At 43.0% G+C, this 23,408-nt stretch overlaps 1 long non-coding RNA gene across 1 annotated transcript; it reads right to left on the bottom strand.

Moving 5' to 3' along the window:
• Positions 1–5,840: 5,840 nt before the first annotated feature.
• LOC119865555 lies at positions 5,841–22,634 on the bottom strand. Its single transcript, XR_005377395.1, has 3 exons — positions 22,560–22,634; positions 11,483–11,713; positions 5,841–6,416 (listed from the first exon to the last, which is right to left on the bottom strand). It is a non-coding gene; the product is annotated as an uncharacterized LOC119865555 (long non-coding RNA).
• Positions 22,635–23,408: the final 774 nt, after the last annotated feature.

Genomic DNA, 23,408 nt, shown 5'->3' with positions numbered 1-23,408 from the left:
TCAACAATTCAAGTTACTACTGCTTACCAGGCCCTCTGCTAACTCCTGGGAATATCATGGTGAGCCACAGAGAGCAACTCTCTGCTCTCAGGGAGTTTGTAAACCAGCATCAGGGGGAAGGGCAGAAAACAAAAGTTCAACACAAAAGCACGATAATTACAGATTGTGATCCGTGATATAAAAGAAATGGTTTGGGGATCCCTGGGTGGCTCAGTGGTTTAGCGTCTGCCTTCGGCCCAGGGCTTGATCCTGGAGTCTTGGGATTGGGTCCCACATCAGGCTCCCTGCGTGGCGCCTGCTTCTCCCTCTGCCTGTGTCTCTGCCTCTCTCTCTCTCTCTCTCTCTGTGTCTCTCATGAATAAATAAATAAAATCCTCAAAAAAGAAAGGTACAAAAACAAATGGTTTATTATTATAGGCCAGAGAGCAACCACTAACTGACTTAGTTTTGATTGTGTTTATTTATTCACTCTGAATAGATAGTATGCTAATGAGGTTTAAAATTTTAAAGTTACAAGGGGCAGGGTAAAAACCTCATTCCTTCTGCTCTCCCCCAGATGATAAGTTTTTGTCCCTAGAGGCAACCGAGGTTACCTGTTTCAGGAACAGTATGGTGTATCCACAACCTGCAGGCCTTTGGTGCAGCTAGAGAGTGAGGAGCCAAGCAGAAGTAAACGTTAATGGCAGGCGGGGAGGCAGGGGCTAGGGCATGCAGGCTCTTGTCAGTTGTAAAAGACATTTGCAATTAATTGTGATAGCAATAGCCACTGGATATGCTTTCGGCAGACTGACATGATCTGACTCATGTGTCAAAGATCATCTGGTTGATGAGGGAGCAGGAGTGAGAGAGGACCAGGTAGGAAGTAGCTCCAGTATGCAGGTGAGAGGGGACATGTGGTTGGGTTAGGATGATGCAGGAGAAAAGGAAGAATGGGGGTACGGGGTACAGATTGAAGTTAGAGCAAAGAAAATTTCAAGACGAATTAGATGCAGGGGAACAAGGGAAAGCAGAGGTTTGAGCCCCTGGGAAAAGGGGATCGGCAAGTTTTGTGAGTGTCGTAATATCTGTAATTTACTTTAAAATATTGCAATATAGAATAAAATAAAATAAAATATTTTGCAATTCTTGATCTTGAGGTCATGAGTTCAAGCCCAGTCTGGGAGTAGAGCTTACTTTAAAAATAAATTAATGAATTAATTAAATAGTTTGATAAAATTGGTTTGATATTATATAAACGCCAGCATATGCCAGTGATTCTTAAAGTGTAGGCTGTAGACGAGCAGCATTAACATCACCTAGAACAGTTTCGAAATGCAGATCCTCGACCCTGCCCCAGAACTACTAAATCAGAAATTCTGGAGGTAGGGCCCAGCAGTTAGGAATTTTTTTTTTAAGATTTTATTTATTTATTCATGAGAGACAGAGAGAGAGAGGCAGAGACACAGGAAGAGGGAGAAGCAGGCTCCATGCAGGGAGCCCGAGGTGGGACTCGATCCCGGGACTCCAGGATCACACTGTGGGCTGAAGGCAGCACTAAACCCAGCAATTAGGATTTAACAAGCCCTCCAAATGGTTCTGATACATGTTCTTTTCAAGCTTTAGAATCAAGCCATAATTCTGGGGACGGTCAGCTAACCAGCCATCAAGAACAGACAACATAGGGATAATTAACTGGCATCCTAACAGAAATGGCCATGCTATCACAAGAAAATAAAAGTGAATCGCAGAGTGCTGTGGAGACAGGTAAGAGACAAAGGGAGTGCTCTCAGCAAAAGAAGCTTATCAGAGAAAGGAAAACAATGCTGTACGTGCCTGGAACAGCTCTTGTAGGTGTGGTTCCCTGAGCCCTGGGAAAAACAGGCCTTATCTTGAAAAGAGGAAGGATTGGATGCAAAGAAGTTTGCAGCAAACAATAGCAGTTCAGGCCTTGTTGGAGAGAAAACCGAGTTGTGTGCAAAAATAATAAAAGAAAAAAAATGTTTTGGTTTTTCTTTTTTAGCAGAGTGCCGACAAAAAAAAAGGGGGGGGGGCATACGATCAGGGGGAAGGCAGGGGTGGGGGTGTCCATTTTTAAGAACACAGAAGACCAACGAACTGCAGAAACGCAGAGGGAAACGGAAACCAAAATTAGTCTGGGTTCACCAACTAAGAAGTACATATGACCTAGGCCAAGGTACTTCTCCTTTCAGTGATTTCAGTATTTTCACATCCAAAAGGTTGGAATGTCACCTGTTAAAAATTTAAAAATCATTCTCCAGGAAGGACACGCAGGCCATCACGTTTGTAGTAATTTTGCCAAAATCGTTTAACCTGAACTGAAACCTGTGGAAACAATCAGACAAAGCCAAGTTAAAGGACACTCTGTAGAACTATCCTAGGCTCTGAAAATAAAACAAAATAAAACACGGTCTTGAAAGAGAATGAAAGGCTGGGGAGCTGTTCTACACCTAGGAGGAGATAGGACAATTAAATGCAATATGCAATCCTTGAATCCTGAATTAAAAAAAAAAAAAAGCAGTTATGAAAAACTTGATTGGGACAGTTGGGGACATTGAGCATGAGGGGATACAGTTTTACCTGCATGATCCGTTTCCTGAACACAATGATTGTGTGGGGCTAGGTAGGATAGGGCCCCTGTTCTTAGGAAATAGGCACTGGGTTACTTACAGGTGAAGAACCTCTCTGTTTGCATGGAGCACTCAAGTCATTTAGGAAGACAAACTAGGGATCCCTGGGTGACGCAGCAGTTTAGCGCCTGCCTTTGGCCCAGGGCGCGATCCTGGAGACCCGGCATCGAATCCCACGTCGGGCTCCGGGTGCATGGAGCCTGCTTCTCCCTCTGCCTGTATCTCTGCCTTCAATTTCTCTCTCTCTCTCTCATAAATAAATAAAATCTTTAAAAAAAAATAAAATCTGTAAAAAAACAAACTAAAGGCATCTGCAAGAGCAGAAATGCTGCTTCTTTTCATCTTTGTCTTTTGAAAATCACCCTTTCTCTCTAAATCTGGACTGGGACTAGGGTTACCAATTCCTCCCAGTTTGCCTGGGACCTTCCTGGCTTTTAGTAAAGTACGGTATCCCAGAAACCTACCCCACTCAGTTCTGGGAAAATCAAGATAGGTTGATCACCCTAAAGGGAGACCAGATCTCCCAGCTGGCCATAAGTCTTCCTACCTAAAATAGGGAAAGGAGGGACACCTAGGTGGCTCAGTTGGTTAAGCATCTGCCCTTGGCTCAGATCATGATCCTGGGGTCCTGGGATCGAGCCCCACGTTGGGCTCCCTACTCAGCGGGGAGCCTGCTTCTCCTTCTCCCTCTGCAGCTCCCCCTGCTTGCTCTCTCTCTCTCTCTCTCTCTCTCTCTTCAATAATAAATAAAATCTTAAAAAAAAAAGATCAGAACAATGGCATATGGATGTGATAACAGTCAAGTAGATTAATATATGTTAAATGCTTAGAATAGAAGTTGGCAAAAAAAAAAAAAAAAAAAAAAAGTTGGCAAACCTTGCCTGTCAAAGGCCAGATAGTGAATATTTTATGTTGTGGGTCATGTAGTCTGTGGTGCAATTATTTAACTCTGGAAAGCAGCTACAGACCATATGTAAACAAATGGGCACGGCTGTGTGCCAACAAAACTTTATATTTTTTGTTAAAAACAGAACAAAGAACCAAAGATGAGAACCAGCCTAGATGTGCTTCAACAGGTAAATAAACTGTGGCACATCCTTACCATGGAATACCGCTCAGCAGTCAAAAGGCATGAACTATTAATACACACTGCGTTTGAAGATCCAGGCAATTGTGCTTGGGGGGGGGGGGGGGGATTGCCAAGAAACATACTATATGGTTCTAATTGCATAAGATTTTTGAAATGACATTTTAGAATAGGGGATGGATTAGTGGTTGCTAAGGGTTAGAGATGAAGACTGGGGTATAATCTGGGACCGGTGAGCATGCTTACAAAAAGGCACCGTGAAGGACCCTGGTGGTGTTAAAACTGTTCAGGATCTTGACCATAACAGTAGATATACAACCACAGATGATAAAACTGTATAGGACTAATACACACACATGCACACATACACAAATGAGTACAAGGCAAGCTAGGGACATTTAAATAAGATTGGTGGGTTATATTAATATCAATAACCTGAATGTGATATTATACTACAGTGCCATATAATGTATCACCGGGGGGAATATGGCCAAAGTGTACAAGAGATCACTCTGTTTTTCTCTCTTTTTAAAGTCCTCTCTATACCCAACGTGGGGCTCGAACTTACCAATCTGAGATCAAGAGTCATGTGCTCTTCTGACTGAGCCAGCCAGGCGCCCCCTCTCTGTATTATTTCTTACAACCGCATGTGAATCTACAATTAACTCCACAAATATGTCAATTGAAGAAAAAAAAAAACCAACAACAACAGAGTGGACTGGGTTTGGCCTGTGGATTGCAGGGTTAACATTTGCAAAGTCTCGAGCAAACCAAGATGAGTGGGACACTTGCCTTCACTTTCTGGATAACCCTTCAGTTCCCAGGAAACTAGCATGGTTAATCACCCGACGTGTAAGTGTTACTGTTATTACTACTGTTATTATTTTAACAAGAATCACATGCCTGTAACAGGTACATGAATCCAGCTCTGCCAGCATCTTTCCTATGAACTCCAGTAGGAGCAGCAAAGCCTAACCAGCTCCCCAATGCAGAGGCAGCAGGTAGAAGCAGGAAACAGAAGCTGCTGTCTTTCAATAGAAGGTCTCATTGGGATTCTGAATAACTCATTTGTTTAAATGTGTCTTTCCCACACATAACAATACCCCCTATTGATGGAGCACCTGCCATATATATAGTACAGTAAGCCCCAATGGAAAACTCTTGACATATCTTATCTCATTTAATCCTGGAGCAACTCAACAAGCTGAGTACTATTTATTATCCCCATTTTGCAGCTGGGGAAAGGGAGCCTCTGCTAAAGCAAATTGCCTCAGGACACACCGCTAGAAAATACCATGCCTTGATTCCAAGTTAGGTCTGGAAGAGCTCCTGATGGTGAATGTATACCAGGGGTTCTCACTAGTGGAGATGCACTGGAAACCTTCTATTTTTTTTTTTAATTTTTATTTATTTATGATAGTCACACAGAGAGAGAGAGAGAGGCAGAGACACAGGCAGAGGGAGAAGCAGGCTCCATGCACCGGGAGCCCGATGTGGGATTCGATCCTGGGTCTCCAGGATCGCGCCCTGGGCCAAAGGCAGGCGCCAAACCGCTGCGCCACCCAGGGATCCCTGGAAACCTTCTAATACCCAGATCCCCAACAAATGATTTAATTGATTGGGGGTAGGGCTTAGGCATCAGTATTTTTTTGAAATTCCCCAGTTAACTGATTTCATGTGTAGCCAGCACTGAGCACCACTGCAATTCATATGATGACTTGGTTTTTCATACTTTGTACAATGATCCATTAGTGTGTCTTAAAAGCATTTTAATCTCTCCCATCCAGTCTTTTTTGTCAAAGAGTAGGTTAGGTTAGGATAGACTAGGATAGAAATGAGGAGAAGATACTGCATCACGCAGAGCAAGGGAAAGTGTTCTAGAACCTTACATTTCAAGAGTGTGTGTATGCGCATGCACCATCATGACATAAAATGTATTTCTTACTGTGACTCAAGATCGACTGTTTTTGAAAGCTACTCTTTTATACTGGGCAAATCTAGAACACAGATATATTCCATTTGACCCATTTGACAATGTTTAACAAAGTCTAAATCAGTTGCCAGTCTGTGAATATTGGTAGATTTTTAACTAAGGATCTGAATTTCTGTCTGTTTCTGGCTTCTTTCAAAATGTGAACAGAAGGGTATGGAAAACAGGGTCTCCTTTCCTGCATGGCCAGTATGAAGACCTGGAGAAGAGCAGAGGCTCTCCACTTTACCATAGTCCCCACCATTCCCTGATTGCTCCCAGACACCAAGGCTGAGTGAAAATGATCACCTGTTGTCTTACACAACCCAGCTCTGTTCACTGCATCCCTGGCTCATAGTGTGCATTTGTGTTTGTCACTCCCGTCCAGAAACTGAACTCCATCTGAGCTGAGATTATTCTGTTGTTGTTTTGTTTTGTTTTGTTTTGTTTTGTTTTGTTTTAAAGCACTAGGCCCAACATGGGGCTTGCACTCATAACTTTGAGATCAAGTTACATTCTCTACCAACTGAGCCAGTCAGGAACCCCTGTTTTGGTTTTTATCATATCCCTATAGCAGTACAATAAGAAATATTCAATAAAGTTTAGAAAGAAAGGGCGGGGGGGAGAGAGAAAGCCAGCCTACCAAAGATTGTATTTAGTCAGAGGTGAAGCCAAAGAATTAGTATGGGTTCCTTGATCCTTCATCTCCAGACACAGAAGATATAGCCGTTTTCTTAAAAAAAAAAAAAAAAAAAAAAATCATTATTCAGCATTAGCAGTATGTCACTGTTAATCAGATTCAGCAGCCATGTTGTGGAATAAAGATGTTTTTAGCGAATCAAAAAATGCAATCTTGTTTTATCAGTTTTCACTTTTCGTAGAATTAATGCAAATGAGACATGATTTTTGGGAGGCTGCTCGGGCCGATAAGGATGGCAAAAAACCTGCTTGAACTTCCCCTCTGTGGTTAGTTGGCACTCTCTCTGTCTTGTCAACCCCCTCAGCATGAGTATTTGATGTGCCAGGGGTAAATGAAAAGTAAGTTCAAGGTGACTTGGAATTAGGTAATCAGAACTGGAGGAGCAGGGACACACACACACACACACACACACAGTATGCATGCACACGTGCACACACACAGAGTCTTTCCACTGCTGAGCAGGGTTTCAATCGGCCTGGTCAGCAAAGGCAAGCTTTCTGTAAATAAACACACTGGGATCTTTCAAGGCCTTGGATTCTGGATGCCACTCCAGGGTCTTGCCAGGGTTGCCAACTCTTATAAGTGTATTTTGCAAGACTTCAAAGCCAGGCGCCCTGGCCACTTGGTTCTTGCAACTGGCAATTAGCGTGCACAATGCCTCCTCTCCCAAAAATGAAGGCTTTATTTAAAAAAAAAAAAAATAGTTTAAATGGTTCAAAGAGGCCGTGGGGGCGCCTGGGTGGCTCAGTCGGTTAAGCGTCTGTCCTTGGCTTGGGTTATGATCTCAGGGTCCTGGGATCCAGCCCCATGTCCTCAGGCTCCCTGGGGCTCAGTGTGGAGCCTGCTTCTCCTTTTCCCTCAACCCGCCCCCGTCCACTCCTGTGCTCTCTCTCTCAAATAAATAAATAAAATCTTAAAAAAATTTTTTTAATTAAAAAAAATAAAAATAAATAAAGAGGCCATGAATAAAGGCTGTGTGGATTTAGAAGCTCTACATGGAGTTAGTAGAGGCTGTCTGTTCTTTGAAAGATTTCTCTCACACCAGTTTTCATGCAGGGAATTCTGGCCCAGCTTGGTTCAGCCAAAAAAATTCTAGAAGAGATTCTGACTCTACCAGAGTTCCCCAAAGTTTAGTCATTCACTCACAGAAGGCCTTTGGGATTTTTGCCACAGCCACAAACCACCTTATTATTATTTACTTAATATTTTTTATTTAAATTGACTCGCCTTTTAATTTAAATTTCTTTAAAAAGAAAAGTTTATATGATCTGCTTTTCTTCCTTAACTCAATTGTGGCTTCCACTGGAAAGTTGAGAAGATATACAGGAGGCACTTGACTTCATGCTACTCAACGTGTGGTCCCTGGTAATGGAGACCGTCAGGCCCCAACTCAGACCCGCTGAATCAGGCTGTATTTAAAAAAAATCCCCCCAGATGACTCACAGGCACATCAGTCTTTGAGAATCCCTGGCCTAAGGGACTAAGTACAGAGAATAAGTCTTAACCAAGGGAGGAATCAATGAAAGAACCAAAGAAAGTCTGAGGAACTTGAGAACTCTGCAACCTTGGTGCAAAGCATGCTGGGACTGGGAGATGCCCTCAGGGTCATCCAGTGACGTCAAGTGCAATTTGGTAACATTCTGGCTTCTTTTCCCGCATTTTATTTTAAAGTAAGCTCTGCACCCAAAGCAGGGCTCGAACTCACAACCCCCAAATTAAGAGTTGCATACTCTACCAACCAAGCCAGGCCCTCTTCCCACATTCTTAATCTATTTGGAGATGGTGATGACCTCATTTTCTGGTTCAGAGGTGGAAACCAGGTTTATGATTGGCCAACAAGAATTTCCCATTCCTCTTGGGTATAGTGACTGGTTCAAGGATGGGGTTGTGATCCAAGTCAAGTCATTGAGGCTCAATTCTTAAAACTTTTGTTGGAACAGTTGCCTAAGAGATACTCATTGCTAAGCAGGGAGTAAGACCGTAGCTTCTTCAGTCATCATTTGGTAAGCTTCTGCCTGAGAATACAGTCAGCACTCAAGAAAATAGAGACAGGGTGCCTGGGTGGCTCAGTCAGTTGAGCGTGTGCCTTCAGCTCAGGACATGATCCTGGGGTCCTGGGATTGAGCCCCATGTTGGGCTTCCTGCTCAGTAGCTTCTCCCTCTCCCTCTGCTGCTCCCCCCACTTGTGCTCACTTGCTCTCTCTCTGTCAAATAAATAAGTAAAATCTTTTTAGAAAGAAAACAGAGATAAGAGATGAAAAGAGAGACCAAGTATTGATACTGTTGTTGCCTGGATCCAGCCGTGCCTGAAACTGATGTCCCTGATCTGAGATATGCATGCCAATAAATCTCTCCCTAGCTTTGTTTTTTTTTTTCTTGGCTTTCTTTTTCTTACAGGTGGTGGATATATATATGAATGTCTATAATAAATGGCAAGGTATATAACAGACACTATTGTTGGACTACTCAAAAAAATTTTTTTATTTTGTATTTTATTATTTTTTAAATTCTCCCTTTTTATTTTATTATTTTTTTAGATTTTATTTATTTATTCATGAGAGACAGGCAAAGACACAGACAGAAGGAGAAACAGGCTCCCTGTGGTGAGCCCAATGTAGGACTCAATCCCAGGACCCTGGGATCATGACCTGAGCCACCCAGGCATCCCTAAATTCTCCCTTTTTAAATCAGAATTCTGGTTGTGATCGTTTTTTCCCCCTTCCTCCCACTGGCCATGTACTTCCAGCGAGATGGGTTCTGGTCTCAGCCTCAGCCTGAGGAACAGAATGAAGATGGAAAGAGGCCAGTCATGTTGATCCAGACACTTTCCAGTGATCGGTTTGGGCAGTATTCTGTGATATCTTCTGGAGCAACAAGATGAGAGGAAAAATCTGCTGAGTGTTTCTGGGAAAGGTTTTTTTCGTTAACAGAGATACATGACATTTTGACCTGAATGTCTGGAATTGTGGGCATTATTTTGCCACCACAAGTGAACAAAATAGGCTGAAAGAGGCAGAGAAGAAATGCAGAAAGAACTTAGGTCTTGGGACACCTGGGTGGCTCAACGGTTAAGTGTCTGCCCAGGATCATGACCTGAGCTGAAGGCAGATGCCTCACAGACTGAGCCCTCCAGGTGCCCCAATAAATAAATCTTAAACCAAACAAAACACCTTCAGTCCTGACACTGTTTGAGCCCCTGGGAACTCTCTCCCTGTGGCTTCCCAACAGTTTCAAGAGTTGTCCTCTTGCTAGCAGATGACTGCAGGAACTAGAAGCTTCACAAACATACACCACCATCTGGGAGAACAGGGAGTTGTATCAGGGCTCTCTCTTAAAACAGAAGAAAACAAGCGGCACCTGGGTGGCTCAGTTGGTTAAATGTCCAACTCTTGATTTCAGCTCAGGTCTTGATCTCAGGGTCATGAGCTCAAGCCCTACGTTAAGTAGGCTCCCAGCATGGAGTCTACTTAAAACATACACAGACACAGAAGGAAGGGTTTTCCCTTTAGAAGCCTCAGCTAATATTTCATATCTCACTGGCTTTGACTTGGTTATGTGCCCATCTGTGAACCAAACACTGATGCTAGGGAAAAGAAGTTGTATCAACTGATTTAAGCCAATCAGAACACAACTCTGGGGCAGCCCGGATGGCTCAGTGGTTTAGCATTGCCTTCAGCCCAGGGTCTGATCCTGGAGACCTGGGATCGAGTCCCACATCAGGCTCCCTGCATGGAGCCTGCTTCTCCCTCTGCCTGTGTCTCTGCCTCTCTCTGTGTGTGTCCCTCATGAATAAATAAAGTCTTTAAAAAATAAGTAAAAGCTTTATTTTTTTTTTTTAATTTATGATAGTCACACAGAGAGAGAGAGAGAGAGAGAGAGGCAGCGGTCTGGCGCCTGCCTTTGGCCCAGGGCGCGATCCTGGTAGGCCCTGGATCGAATCCCACGTCGGGCTCCCGGTGTATGGAGCCTGCTTCTCCCTCTGCCTGTGTCTCCGCCTCTCTCTCTGTCTCTCTCTGTGACTATCATACAAAAAAAAAAAAAAAAAAAAGAAAGAAAGAACGAGACAGAAGGTGGGAGGAAGGATGGATGGAAAGAAGAAAGGTGGTGCTTAGCATCACAGAGGACTAAGAAAACGTGTAGCATATGACCCCTGCTTTCAGAGAAGGGACAAGTGAGATTCACTACTCCTTAATAGATCAGCTTGGAAGATCTGCCCTTCAGAGCCTACTTTTTATTGAATACTTTATTACAGTAACACTAGCCACTGTAACAAATAAACCCCAACATCTCAGGGTTGCATAACAGAAGTTTCTCTCCTGTTCACGTTGGTCTCCCAGATGACCGATGGCTCTCCAGCATTGTCCATGTTCTGGCGCTGGCAGGGAAAAGTGGGTGGACAAAGCACACACGCTTCCCAACTGCCTGACCCTAAACTAACACATATTGTTTTTGCTCACATTCTATTTGCAAGAACAAATCACATGGCTGTACTCAGACACAAAGGGGGTTGGGAAATGTCCCTAGTTGGGCAGCTGCTCCAGTGAGGATTCTATCCTCAGAGTAACTAGCCATCTCTGCCACTCAGATTTGGCTTCTAATAATGGCAAATATCCACAAGGATGCGGACATTCCTTGATCACGTGTAAGAAATTTAAATTTTTTTAAGATTTTATTAATTTATTCATGAGAGACAGAGAGAGGCAGAGACCTAGGCAGAAGGAGAAACAGGCTCCATGCAGGAAGCCTGATGTGGGACTTGATCCTGGGACTCTGGGATTATGCCCTGAGCCAAAGGCAGACGCTCAACCACTGAGCCACCTAGGTGTCCCACGTGTAAGCAATTTAAACCATATACCAATGCTTCTCCATCTCAGCACTATTGACCTTTGGAGACAGATAACTCTGTCACAGGGGCTGTCCTGAGCCTTGTGGGATGTTTAGCAGCATCTCTGGCCTCCGCTCACCAGATGCCAGTCACACTCATACCAGAAATGTCTCCAGACACCTGTTCTCTGGAGCACAATGTATTTCCATCTTCCAGAAGGTTCCCTCTGCCCCTTCCCAAACCCACGTAAAGCACTACCCTGAACTCTGCCTACCTTAGTTTTGCCCAGTCTTAGACGTCATAGAAATGGTACCATACAGAATGAACTCTTCTGTGTCTGGTTTCTTTCACTCAAATACCATCTTCCAGATTCAGTCGTGTCAGCTATGGGACTCCTTGGTAGTTCGTTTGTTTTTACTGTTGAGCACTCCACTTTTTTCTATGCCATCCACCTTTTATTTATCTGTCCTCTTGTAGATGCACACTTGCTTGTTTCCAGTGTGGACTATTATGGGAAAAAAAACGATTATGAACATTTTGTTTTAAAGACTTCATTTATTTATTTGACAGAGAACACAAGCAGGGGGAGCGTCAGGCACAGGGAAAGGGAGAAGCAGGCTGCTCATCGAGCAGGGAGCCCAATGCTCAGATCATGACCTGAGCTGAAGGCATACAATCAACTGAGCCACCCAGGTGCCCTGTTATGAACATCCTTGAACAAGTCTTTCTGTGGCTGTGTGCACTCATTTTTCTTAACCCAAAAGCGGAATTACTGGATCACCGGGTAATTGTAGTTGTAACTGTAGTTGGCCTTTTAAAAGGCCTAATTTATTGTTTTCATTATTTAAAAAGTAATATATATTCATGAAAAAATGCCAATAATATTCAGAGTAATAATAGTTAAATTTTGTATGGTTTTTACTGTGTGACAAAACACCATTTGAAATGTGGTAGGGATATATTAACTCACTTAATTCTCACAGCAACCCTGTGAAGTAGGCATCACGATCATCGTTGTCTGCTTTGGGCAAGGAGAATCCTGAATTATAGAGCAGGGCAGTCACTTTTGGCTTCTGAGTCTGTGCTCTGATCTTAGCCATACCTGAGCTCAATCACCTACCTGGCCCCAGTATCAGGTGGGAAATAAAAACCTCCTCACACCCTTTCCCTGACCCTTCCACCCAGCCCAGGCTCAATCCCCAGAGGAAACCATTATGAGTCCTTTTTCTGCTGTCTTTCTAGAACAATCTTTGTGTTGAGGCAACTGGTTTACAATGGTTAAGAGATTGAGGTTCGAAGCATCCCACACTTAGCAGTGTGACCTTGGGCATATCTCTGGTTCGTGGTATCTTCTGCATCCCTAAGAGGGGCACTGTCACAGGACCCATCCCCTAGGGTCGTTGCAAACACCAAGGAAGTTGTGTTTGGGGGTTTTGTTTGTTTGTTTTAAGATTTTATTTATTTATTCATGAGAGTCACAGAGAAAGAAAGGCAGAGACATAGGCAGAGGGAGAAGCAGGCTCCATACAGGGAGCCCAATGTGGGACTCGATCCTAGGACCCTGGAATCATGCCCTGAGCCAAAGGCAGATACTTAACCACTGAGCCACCCAGACGTCCCTGTTTGTTTGTTTGTTTGTTTGTTTAAGTATAAAACACTCAGCCAAGTGTCTGGCTCAAGGTGGACACTCAAGAGATGTTAGCATCCAGTGTCTCCAAGCCCCTAAGAGGCACAGAGGGATTTCACTCAGCTTGTCATACTTCTTTCCCTCCCATCAGAATGATGAAGGTGAAAGCAGGGCCCAGAGAGGCACTCATATTAGCAAGAGAAAGAGGTGTGTGTCTTAGAAACATTCCACTCTGAGAACTTCAGAAGACTGGAGCCTCTTGTTAAGACAGTTCCAAATGCAGTCAAGAGAATTATGGGTTTGAACCACAAACGGGGAACCCCAAGATTGCAAGGCCCCAGGTCTGAGCTGGAGTCTGGGAGACGCAGAGAGGAGGGAGCTGCCTTCCTGATCTCGTCCCCTGGCAGGCCTGGTAGAGACTGCAAAATGAATCAGTGAAGAAAACCCTTTTTTTGGGATGCCTGGGTGGCTCAGTGGTTGAGCGTCTACCTTTGGCCCAGGGCATGATCCTGGAGTTCCGGGATGGAGTCCTGCATCAGGCTCCTTGCATGGGGCCTGCTTCTCCCTCTGCCTGTGTCTCTGCCTCTCTTTCTCTCTCTCTGTGTGTGTGTGTGTGTCTCTCTCCTGAATAAATAAACTAAATCTTAAAAAAACAAAAAACCTGTTTTCTACCTTCACCGACTGTGTGTTTGCTTGGGGGGCAGTAAGCTTGCTTGGCTTTTTGGGAAGGGGCTGTTCCCTCCTGCTTTTCCAGGCTCTTTAAGAATAAACAATAATGTTACAAATATGTGCTGGTAAAATACATTGTCTTTATACCAAATGGAGACATAATGTGTAGCCTGCGGTGGATTTGGGGTTGTTGGGTTTTTTTTTTTTTTTTTCTTTTTTGCAACTTTTTTTTCACTTCATATTTTTGGACATCTTTTCCAGAACAATACACCTATTTCTTTCTAAATTTGTCAGTATGCCATTTTATAGGCAGACCACACAATATATTTGATGAGGTTTTCTCAAACTGCCAAATGATGGATACAGGAGTTGATTATACTATTTTCTCTCCTTTTGAATGTGTTAGAAATGTTCACTAATAAAATAATAATACAATAAAGGAAAGTTCCATGCTATCATATAATTTTCCTACTTAAGCCTGTAAAGTTGACTCCTCCATTGAAGGCATCCTCGTTTGTACCAATAGAAAACTGCAGTCAAAAATCTGAACACTGGGCAGCCCCGGTGGCTCAGTGGTATAGCGCCCCCTTTGTCCCAGGGACCTGATCCTGGAAACCCAGGATCAGGTGCCACATGGGCTTCTTGCATGGAGCCTGCTTCTCCCTCTGCCTGTGTCTGTGCCTCTCTCTCTCTCTCTTTCTCTCTCTCATTAATAAATAAATAAAATCTTTTTTAAAAAAAATCTGAACACTGTCTATGAAATTAGAAATTGGTGAATTAAAGCTACCCAACCATGAACTGGGCAAGATTGCTTTCTCTCTTGTTCAGAGCTCGTCTCAACAGCTACCTGATTCTCTGAAGACTGTTGGGTGAAACAGAGAATAGCTCTCAAAAGTCTATGTTGGATCTTAAGAAAGTGACTCATTGCGAACTCGAGGTCGGGCCCTATGGGTAACTTATAATAAACTTTTATATACCAGTAACTGCACACCAACTCCTCTTGTTAATACTTTATACAAGTATTAACTCATTTAATTCTTTTCATCAATCTCAAGAAATATGTGCTATTATTATACCTGTTTTACAAAAGAGGAAACAAAAGCACAGAGTTTAAATGATTCATCCGAGGTCTCATAGCTAGTGAGAGATTGGGCCAGGACTTGAACTCCATGACCACCTGTTTCATCCTTATCTTCTACTGCCTCTCCATTAATTTATGCATCTCTGGCAATTTATTGGGTATCAGCAGAGAACTGGGGATAGGTTGGAGAGAACAATGAAGATCATTGTGTGGAAATCTGAAGTATCCCTAGAAATAACAGATCATCCAGGAACACCTGACTGGCTCAGTCAGAAGAACATAGGATTCTTGATCTTGGAGTCATGAGTTTGAGATCCACATTGGGGATAGAGTTTACATTAAACAAATAAACAAACAAAAACAAACAAAAAAAACAGGGGTGCCTGGCTGGCTCAATCAGAGGAGCATGTCACTTCTAATCTCAGGTTTGTGAGTTCAAGCCCCACTTTGGGTGCAGAGAGTACTATAAATAAATAAACAAACAAACAAACAGGGGATCCCTGGGTGGCGCAGCGGTTTGGCGCCTGCCTTTGGCCCAGGGCGCAATCCTGGAGACCCGGGATCGAATCCCACATCGGGCTCCCAGTGCATGGAGCCAGCTTCTCCCCCTGCCTATGTCTCTGCCTCTCTCTCTCTCTCTCTGTGACTATCATAAATAAATAAATAAAATTTTAAACTTTTGAAAAATAAATAAATAAACAAACTTAAAAATGCATCACCTGTATTATTTATCTCCCCTGGGAAATAACGCTCATTTAGGGAACTTCGATGTATAAGACACTGTGCTAGCAGAGAAATGCACTGTGATCATCTCATTTATGTCCGCAATAGTCTATGTACCAGGCTCTGTTCTGGTGCTGGGGACACAGCTGTGAAAAGACCAACATGGTTTAAATATATACAAAGCTTAATGGAATTTGCTCTGACCAGTGTCACAGGTAGACTCTGCAGGAGTTCTAGAGCCTAGATCTGGAAAGGCCTGTCCCAGCTGACCCTCCAGCTGAATGCAGCTGCATGAGCAAACCCAGGTGTAACTCACAGAAGGACCCCACAGCAACTCAAAAACATAAGAAAGAGGGATTCTGGGATCCCTGGGTGGCTCAGTGGTTTAGCGCCTGCCTTCGGCCTAAGGTGTGATCCTGGAATCCCGGGATCAATTCCTGCATCGGGCTCCCTGGATGGAGCCTGCTTCTCTCTCTGCCTCTCTCTGTGTCTCTCATAAATATGAAATCTTTTAAAAAAAGAAAGAGGGATTCCTGAATGGCTTAGTCAGTAGAGCATGCAACACTTGATCTGAGGGTTGTGATTTCAAGCTCCAAATAGGGGATAGAGTTTATGTAAAGAAAAAAAAGGCTATAATAAATGGGCTTTTGTTTTGTTTTTAGTGTGTGTATTTTCTGAAGATTGTTTTTTTTTTTTAAGATTTTATTTTTCTGAAGTTTTTTTTAAGATTTTATTTTTGGGGTGCCTGGGTGGCTCAGGCAGTTGGGCATCTGCCTTCAGCTCTGGTCATGATCCCTAGGTCTTGGAATCAAGCCCTGCATCTGGCTCCTTGCTCAGTGGGGAGTCTGCTTCTCCTGCTGCCTCTCCCAACTACTTGTGCTCTCCCTTTCCTCTCTCAAATAAATAAATAAAATCGTTTTTTTAAATTTATTTTTAAGTAATCTCTACACCCAACATGGGGTTCAAACTCATAACCCTGAGATCAAGAGTTGCATGCTCCCCCAACTGAGCTAGCCATGTGCCCCAATAAATGATAGCTTTGTGGGTTTTGTTTTGTTTTAAGAATTTGTTTATTTATTCCTGAGAGACGCAGAGAGAGAGAGAGGCAGAGACACAAGCAAAGGGAGAAGCAGACTCCCCACAGGGAGCCTGACGTGGGATCCATCCCAGGACCCGGGATCATGCCACTGAGCCAACCAGGCGTCCCTAAATGATAGCTTTAAGCAATTATGTTTTGGTGTAGTTTGTTACACAACAATAGGTAACTATTATAATAATGAAATTTAGAAAGTACTAAAGACTGGATGCTATAAAATCTATAAACTACCAGATGCTGTAAAATCATCTAATGGAAATATCTGGCTTATCTGGGGATAGGTGAAAACCACACAGTAAAAAGAACATGCACTCCTAAACCAGGCAGACCTTCATTTTGGTTTCTTTTTTTAAAATTAATTAAGTAAGGGGCACCTGGGTGGCTTAGGTAAGAGGCTAAGAGTCAGAGTCCTGGGATCAGGCTCCCTGCTCAGTGGGGAGTCTGCTTCTCCCCCCTCCCTCCTCCTGCTTGTTCTCTCGCTCTCTTTCTCTTTCTCTCTCTCTCTCTCAAATAAATAAATAAAATCTTTTAAAAAAAAGTAATCTCTACTACACCCAAGGTGGGGCTCAAGCTCACAACCCTGAGATCAAGTGATCAAGAGTTATGTGCTCCTCAGACTGAACCCTCCAGGTGTCCCCAGACAGACTTCCATTTAAGCCCAATTTGATCATTTATGTGCTGTGTGACCTTAGGCAAATCATAACAGCCTCTCTGAGCCTCATCTGCAAAATGAAGATCATCAGGTCCTGTTAGCTGAGTAGCAAATGAGATAATATATGCAGATACCGTAGACAGAAAACAGACATTCAATAAATGGTGGTAATTTCTTTTATTAAGCAAACCCCAACACGGCATTGGGAGAGGGGAGGGACTTGATTTATCTCAGATCACACAGATTGAAGCAAGGACCAAGAGAGTTGGGTTTTTGTTCTTTGGGTTCTTTGGGGTGTTTTGTTGTTGTTGGGTTTTTTTGGTTTTTGTTTTTTGTTTTTGCTTTATTTGTTTTGTTTGTTCTTGCTAATTCACAGCTTGAGCCTCAAAACGTTAAGAGATGCAACGGGGTTTAAAAACCAGCTTTGTTTTTCTTGGTGCACTAAGACAGAAAACAAAGAACAACAACCAAAAAAACAAAACAAAACAAAAAAACCCTGCATTTCTTCACTTGCGTGGCTTCAGCAAAAGGAAACCAAGCAAGTCAATTAACTTGTGAGTGCCCCAGTCAGGTGGCCAAGGGGCCCTCCTGCCCAGTGCGATCACTTACGGAAGAGCGGAGTCAATACTTGAGAAGGAGCTCACCTGATCATTGTCAAAATGTTTAAACACACCATTACGATGTGCAAACAAGACTTTATCTCTTTGCCACTCATCAAAACCTCCGGTTTAATTCCAGCAGCTTAAGCTTCCAAAGGAATGTGGGGGGGGGGGGGGGGGGCTGAAATCTACACCTTCCCCCAGGCAGGCTTGGTGCTGAGCAAACAATTTCCCTCCACTGAGTCCTTGCTTCTGACCCTGTGTGCAAGACCTCTGAAGCTCCGTGTCTGGTGAAAGGAGGACTTGTCATTTCTGGGGGTGGACCCAGGCGTCCTGGGACCTGAAGTTTATACAATTGGGGTTGGGGGTAGACGTGGGTGCTTCTTTAAAAAAAAATACAAAATTATGAGTACAAAATTAAGTATAAAGAGGAGTAGTGGGCAGCCCGGGTGGCTCAGCGGTTTAGCACCTGCCTTCAGCCCAGGGTGCGATCCTGGGCTGTTGAGTATAGAGATTACTTAAAAAGAAAATCTTTTAAAAGAATAAAATGAGAAAAGAGAGGTGTCTGGCTGGCTGGGTCGGTAGAGCATGCAGCTCTCATTCTCAGGGTTGTGAGTTTAAGCCCCATGTTGAGCATGGAGCCTACTCAATAGTTTTTTAGGGGCGCCTGGGTGGCTCAGTAGTTGAGCATCTGGCTTCAGCTCAAGGCATGATCCCGGGGTCCTGGGATAGAGTCCCACATCGGGCTCCCCACATGGAGCCTGCTTTTCCCTATGCCTGTGTCTCTCTTTGTCTGTATGTCTCTCATAAATAAAAACAATATTTTAAAAAAATTTTTTGGGATCCCTGGGTGGCGCAGCGGTTTAGCGCCTGCCTTTGGCCCAGGGCATGATCCTGGAGACCCAGGATCAAATCCCACGTCGAGCTCCCTGCATGGAGCCTGCTTCTCCCTCTGCCTGTGTCTCTGCCTCTCTCTCTCTCTCTCTGTGACTATCATGAATAAATAAATAAAATAAAATCTTAAAAAAATTTTTTTTTTTTGTAATGAGGAAAGGGTACTTTGGTAGTCAGACTCCAAAATGGCACCCAACAAATCTTTGCCTCCTGGCTGTCACACCCTGTGCAGCCCCCACCCCCTCCTCACTCCAGGCCAGTCTGGATGAACCAGAATTCCCCAGAAGGGATGCTACCCCCTCACTTCTGAGATTAGGTTATAAAAGACACTGAAGCTTCTGTCCCAGCTGCTCTCTCTCTCTCTCTTTTTCAAATCACTTGCTTGGGGGGTGAGGGGAAGCCAGCTGCCATGTCATGAGCAGCCCTAGAGCGAGGCCCATGGGGCAACTTCCTACCACAACCACATGAGTAAGCTCAGAAAAATCTTCCAGCCCAAAGTGAGCCTTCAGGTGACAGCAGCCCCAGCAACAGCCCGGCTGCAGGAAGATGAGAGACCCTGATGAGAACCACCCAGCCAAACCCTCCCGGATCCCTGCCCCACAAACTGTGAGATAAACGTTTATCGTTTTAAGCTGCTGACTTTTGAAGCAATTTGTTACATAGTGATAGACAACCTAATACACCGGCTTTAGGAGATGCATGTTGTTTTCTTCTGAGCTCTTTTTAGGTATTACACCAGAAAGGCTCACATACAGACGCTTCCTGCTGACAACCGGCCTTCCATCCCCACCAAAAACCCTCTAGCGCTATTCTGTGTCCCTACTTTCTTTGAGCAGAAACTCGAACTATATTGGTTGAATAAATGAGTAAATAAGACCCATGCAAGAGGGATATTTCATCCTTATTTGATAGTTCAGGAAACAGAAGCTCAGAGATGTTAAGTAACCAGCTTAAGATCCACACAGACAACCTCGATTCCTTAATGGGCAGCCTGTAGTGTCCATTTGTCTAATGTTTTTCATGGTGCCAAGTACACACTAAGTGCCTAATAACTGCAGGTTAACCAAAAGAGTTCATGATGTCGCATGTCTTTATCTAAATCTGGTAAACATCTCTTTAATATAGAAAGAGGAACAATGTGGGGTGGAGAGAGCAGAGAGATTGATATTACCTCCTTTTGGGTTTTTTTGATTTTTTTTTTTTTATATATTACCTCCTTTTGATAAAAAGAAACAGCAATGGAACAATTCAGTATTAGCACAGAAAAATCTAAAAAAACGAACAAAACCACTTCAAAGTGTCCAGAGACTAAAATTCAGAATAAAAGAAGTTTGTATTTCGTTTCATGCATTATATTAAAGAGTTGGGGTGGGGGGGAAAAGTTGGTTTCGTTGGCTTTAAAAGGCTATGTAAAAAACATTTTTTGAAGGCTATGTTAAAAACAATTAATTTATGGTTCTTGTCCCACTTGTTTGAACAATTACAAAATCTCCAGACTGACGCACATGGTTTGGGGTCCAGCTATTCAAGAGTAACCATGGGCAACTCTTGGTGGGCGCTTTCTTCCTTTTAAGTGGTCACTATAAGTTAGTCAAGGTCAAAAGTTACCCATGTGTCCTGGGAGGACACCTGAGGGTGTGGGGTGTCATGGTGAATCATATGACTGCTCTGGCTTCCTCTGAATCCTAGAATTCTCTGAAAAAGCAGTGACCAAGAAGGATTATGGATATTCTAATTAGGCCATATGTAATTTAATTTTGGAGTGGTGAAATTTACCCAGTCTTCTAAATGTTCATTGAATAAACATTAAGTAAGCCTTTGAAAATTAATGGACTTGTCCACTGAGTTATTATTCACAAAAGTCTCTTTAGCCCCAAGCATAGGATCTGGCCCATATTTGATGCCCCATAAATTAATAAAGTTGTTGACTTGAATGTGAGTTAATTAGACATCTAAAAGAGAACGCGTCACTTGGTCTGCCCACAAGCTCCATCTCTTTTATCGCCTCCAGGCCTCTGGACTTGCTGCTCTGCCTAATTATAAGATTTGATTCTCTCCTTTGCCTTGTCTATTGATTTATCCTCCCAACATCCATTTTCCTCTTCTCAGGAAACAAGCACTTATTTCTTATTTTCTTTCTAAAATGTTCTCCGTCTTTACACCCCATCCCACCCCCATTCCGTGTGCTTTGGAGGGCTGATTTCCACTCCAGACTCCAGAGAGGGACCTCTGGGTATGTACCTGGGCCTGATCCAGCAACATATTCAGTCGATCAGATAGAGACATGTGACCCAGTCTGATCCAGTTTGTTTGTTTGTTTGTTTATTATAAATCTTATTTATTTTTTTAAAGATTTTATTTATTCATGATAGACACACACACACACACACACACGGAGAGAGGCAGAGACACAGGCAGAGGGAGGAGCAGGCTCCATGCAGGGAGTCTGACGTGGGACTCAATCCTGGGACTCCAGGATCACACCCTGGGCAGAAGGCAGGTGCTTAAACCGCTGAGCCACTCAGGCTGCCCATAAATCTTATTTCTTTAGAGCAATTTTAGATTCCACTCAAAATTAAGTGGAAAGTACAGAGTTGTCATATTAACCCTTGTCCCCTCTATACGCACTTTCCTTGCTATCAACATCCATCACTAGAATGGTGCATTTGTATGATCAGTGAACCCACACTGATACATCATTATCAACCAAACTCCATATTTAGCATTAGAGTTCACTCTTGGTGTTATAGATTCTCTAGATGTAGACAACTATATAATGGCACGGATCCAGCATTATAGTATCATACAGAATCGTTTCACTGCCCTGAAAATCCCCTGTACTCCACCTATTCATCCCTCCTTCCCCCAACCTCTGGCAACTACTGATCTTTTTACTGTCTCTAGAATGTTTTAGCTTTTCCAGAATGTCATATAGTTAGAATTATGCAGCAAGCAGCTTTTTCAGATTGGCTTCTTTCACTTAGCAATATGCATTTAAGATCCCTACATGTCTTTTCCTGGCTTGATAAGTTACTTCATTTTAGCTCTAAATATTCCACTGTGTGGATATACCGTATTCACCTACTGAAGGAAACCTTGGTTGCTTACAAGTTTTGGCCATTAGGAATAAATCTGCTATAAATATACATGTGCAGGGTTTTGTGTAGATGTCAATTTTTTCTTTTTTAAAGATTTTATTTATTTATTCATGAGAAACACAGAGAGAGAGGCAGAGGGAGAAGCAGGCTCCCTGCGGGGAGCCCAATGCAGGACTTGATCCCAGCACCCTGGGATCACAACCTGAGCCAGAGGCAGATGCTCAACCACTGAGCCACCCAGGTGCCCCTAGATGTAAATTTTCAACTAATTTGAATTTAACCAAGGAGTACATGGTTGGATTGTATGATAAGAGCATGCTTAGTTTTGTTTGTTTGCTTGTTTTTTTAAGATTTTATTTATTCATTTCATAGAGCGAGCACACACATGAGTAGGGGGAGAGGTAAAGGGAGTTGGAGAGGGAGAGAATCCCAAGCAGACTCTGTGCTGAGTGCAGAGCCTGACATGGGGCTTGATCCCATGACCTGAGCAAGTGACCAAGAGTCAGACACTTAACCAACTGAGCCACCCAGCACCCCACAAGTATGCTTACTTTTGTGAGAAATTTCCAACTGTCTTCCAAAGGGGTTATAACATTTTTACATTCCTGCCAGAAATGAATGAGGGTTCCCATTGCTTCACTTTCTTGCCAGCATTTGGTGTTGTCAATGTTTTTGATTTTAGCCCTTCTAGTAGCTGCTTGGTGACTTACAGATTTAGTTTGTATTTCCCTGATGACATATGATATAAAGCATCATTTTATATATTTATTTGGCATCTGTATATATTCTTTGGGAAGGTGTCTGTTCTGGTCTTTTGCCTATTTTTGAAATCTGCTTGTTAGTTCTCTTACTATTGAGTGTATAGGAGTTCTTTGTATATTATTGGATAATAAGATTTCACTAGATACTCACCCTTTATCTCCAATTCAACTTTTCCTGGTTTCAGTTACCTAAGATCAACTTTGGTCCAGAAACAGATGATCCTCCTTCTGATATAACCTTAGAAAGTCAGTAGTAGCCTAACGTTGCATCACAATGGCTATGGCATTCACCTCACTTCATCTCAGCATGTAGACATTTTATTATCTCACATTACCACAAGAAGGATGAGTATAGTACAATAAGATATCTTTTTTAAAAAGATTTATTTATTTATTAAAGATTTATTTGTTTGTTTGTTTATTTATTTATTTATTTATTTATTTATTTATTTATTTATTTATTTATGATAGAAAGAGAGAGAGAGAGAGGCAGAGACACAGGAGGAGGGAGAAGCAGGCTCCATGCCGGGAGCCAGATGTAGGACTCGATCCCGGGACTCCAGGATCATGCCCTGGGCCAAAGGCAGGTGCTAAACCGCTGAGCCACCCAGGGATCCCCCAATAAGATATCTTGAGAGAAGATCACATTCACATAACTTCTATTAGAGTGTGTTGCTATAATTGCCTTATATTAGTATTAGTTATTGTTGTCCCTAGCTTACTGGGCCTTATTTATAAATTAAATTTTATCATATGTACATCTGGAAAAAAACAGGGTGTATATATGGGGTTCGGTACTCTTTGTGGTTTTAGGCATCCACTGGCAGTCTTGGAATGTATCCCTTATGGGCAAGGGACTACTGTGTGTCTTTTGCAAATGTTTTCTCCAGGCTGTGCTTGTCTTCTTGTTCCCTTGACAATCCCCAAACTCCTGTTGGATCATCCAGGAAAATGGTGATCTCTCTGCTGAGGTTGCTGACATGAGATAGAAGCCAGGAGC

The sequence above is a fragment of the Canis lupus genome, chromosome 24 (genome assembly GCF_011100685.1).
Source record: "Canis lupus familiaris isolate Mischka breed German Shepherd chromosome 24, alternate assembly UU_Cfam_GSD_1.0, whole genome shotgun sequence".
Classification (NCBI taxonomy): Eukaryota; Metazoa; Chordata; class Mammalia; order Carnivora; family Canidae; genus Canis; species Canis lupus.
This window is presented reverse-complemented; position numbering and strand designations above follow the sequence as displayed.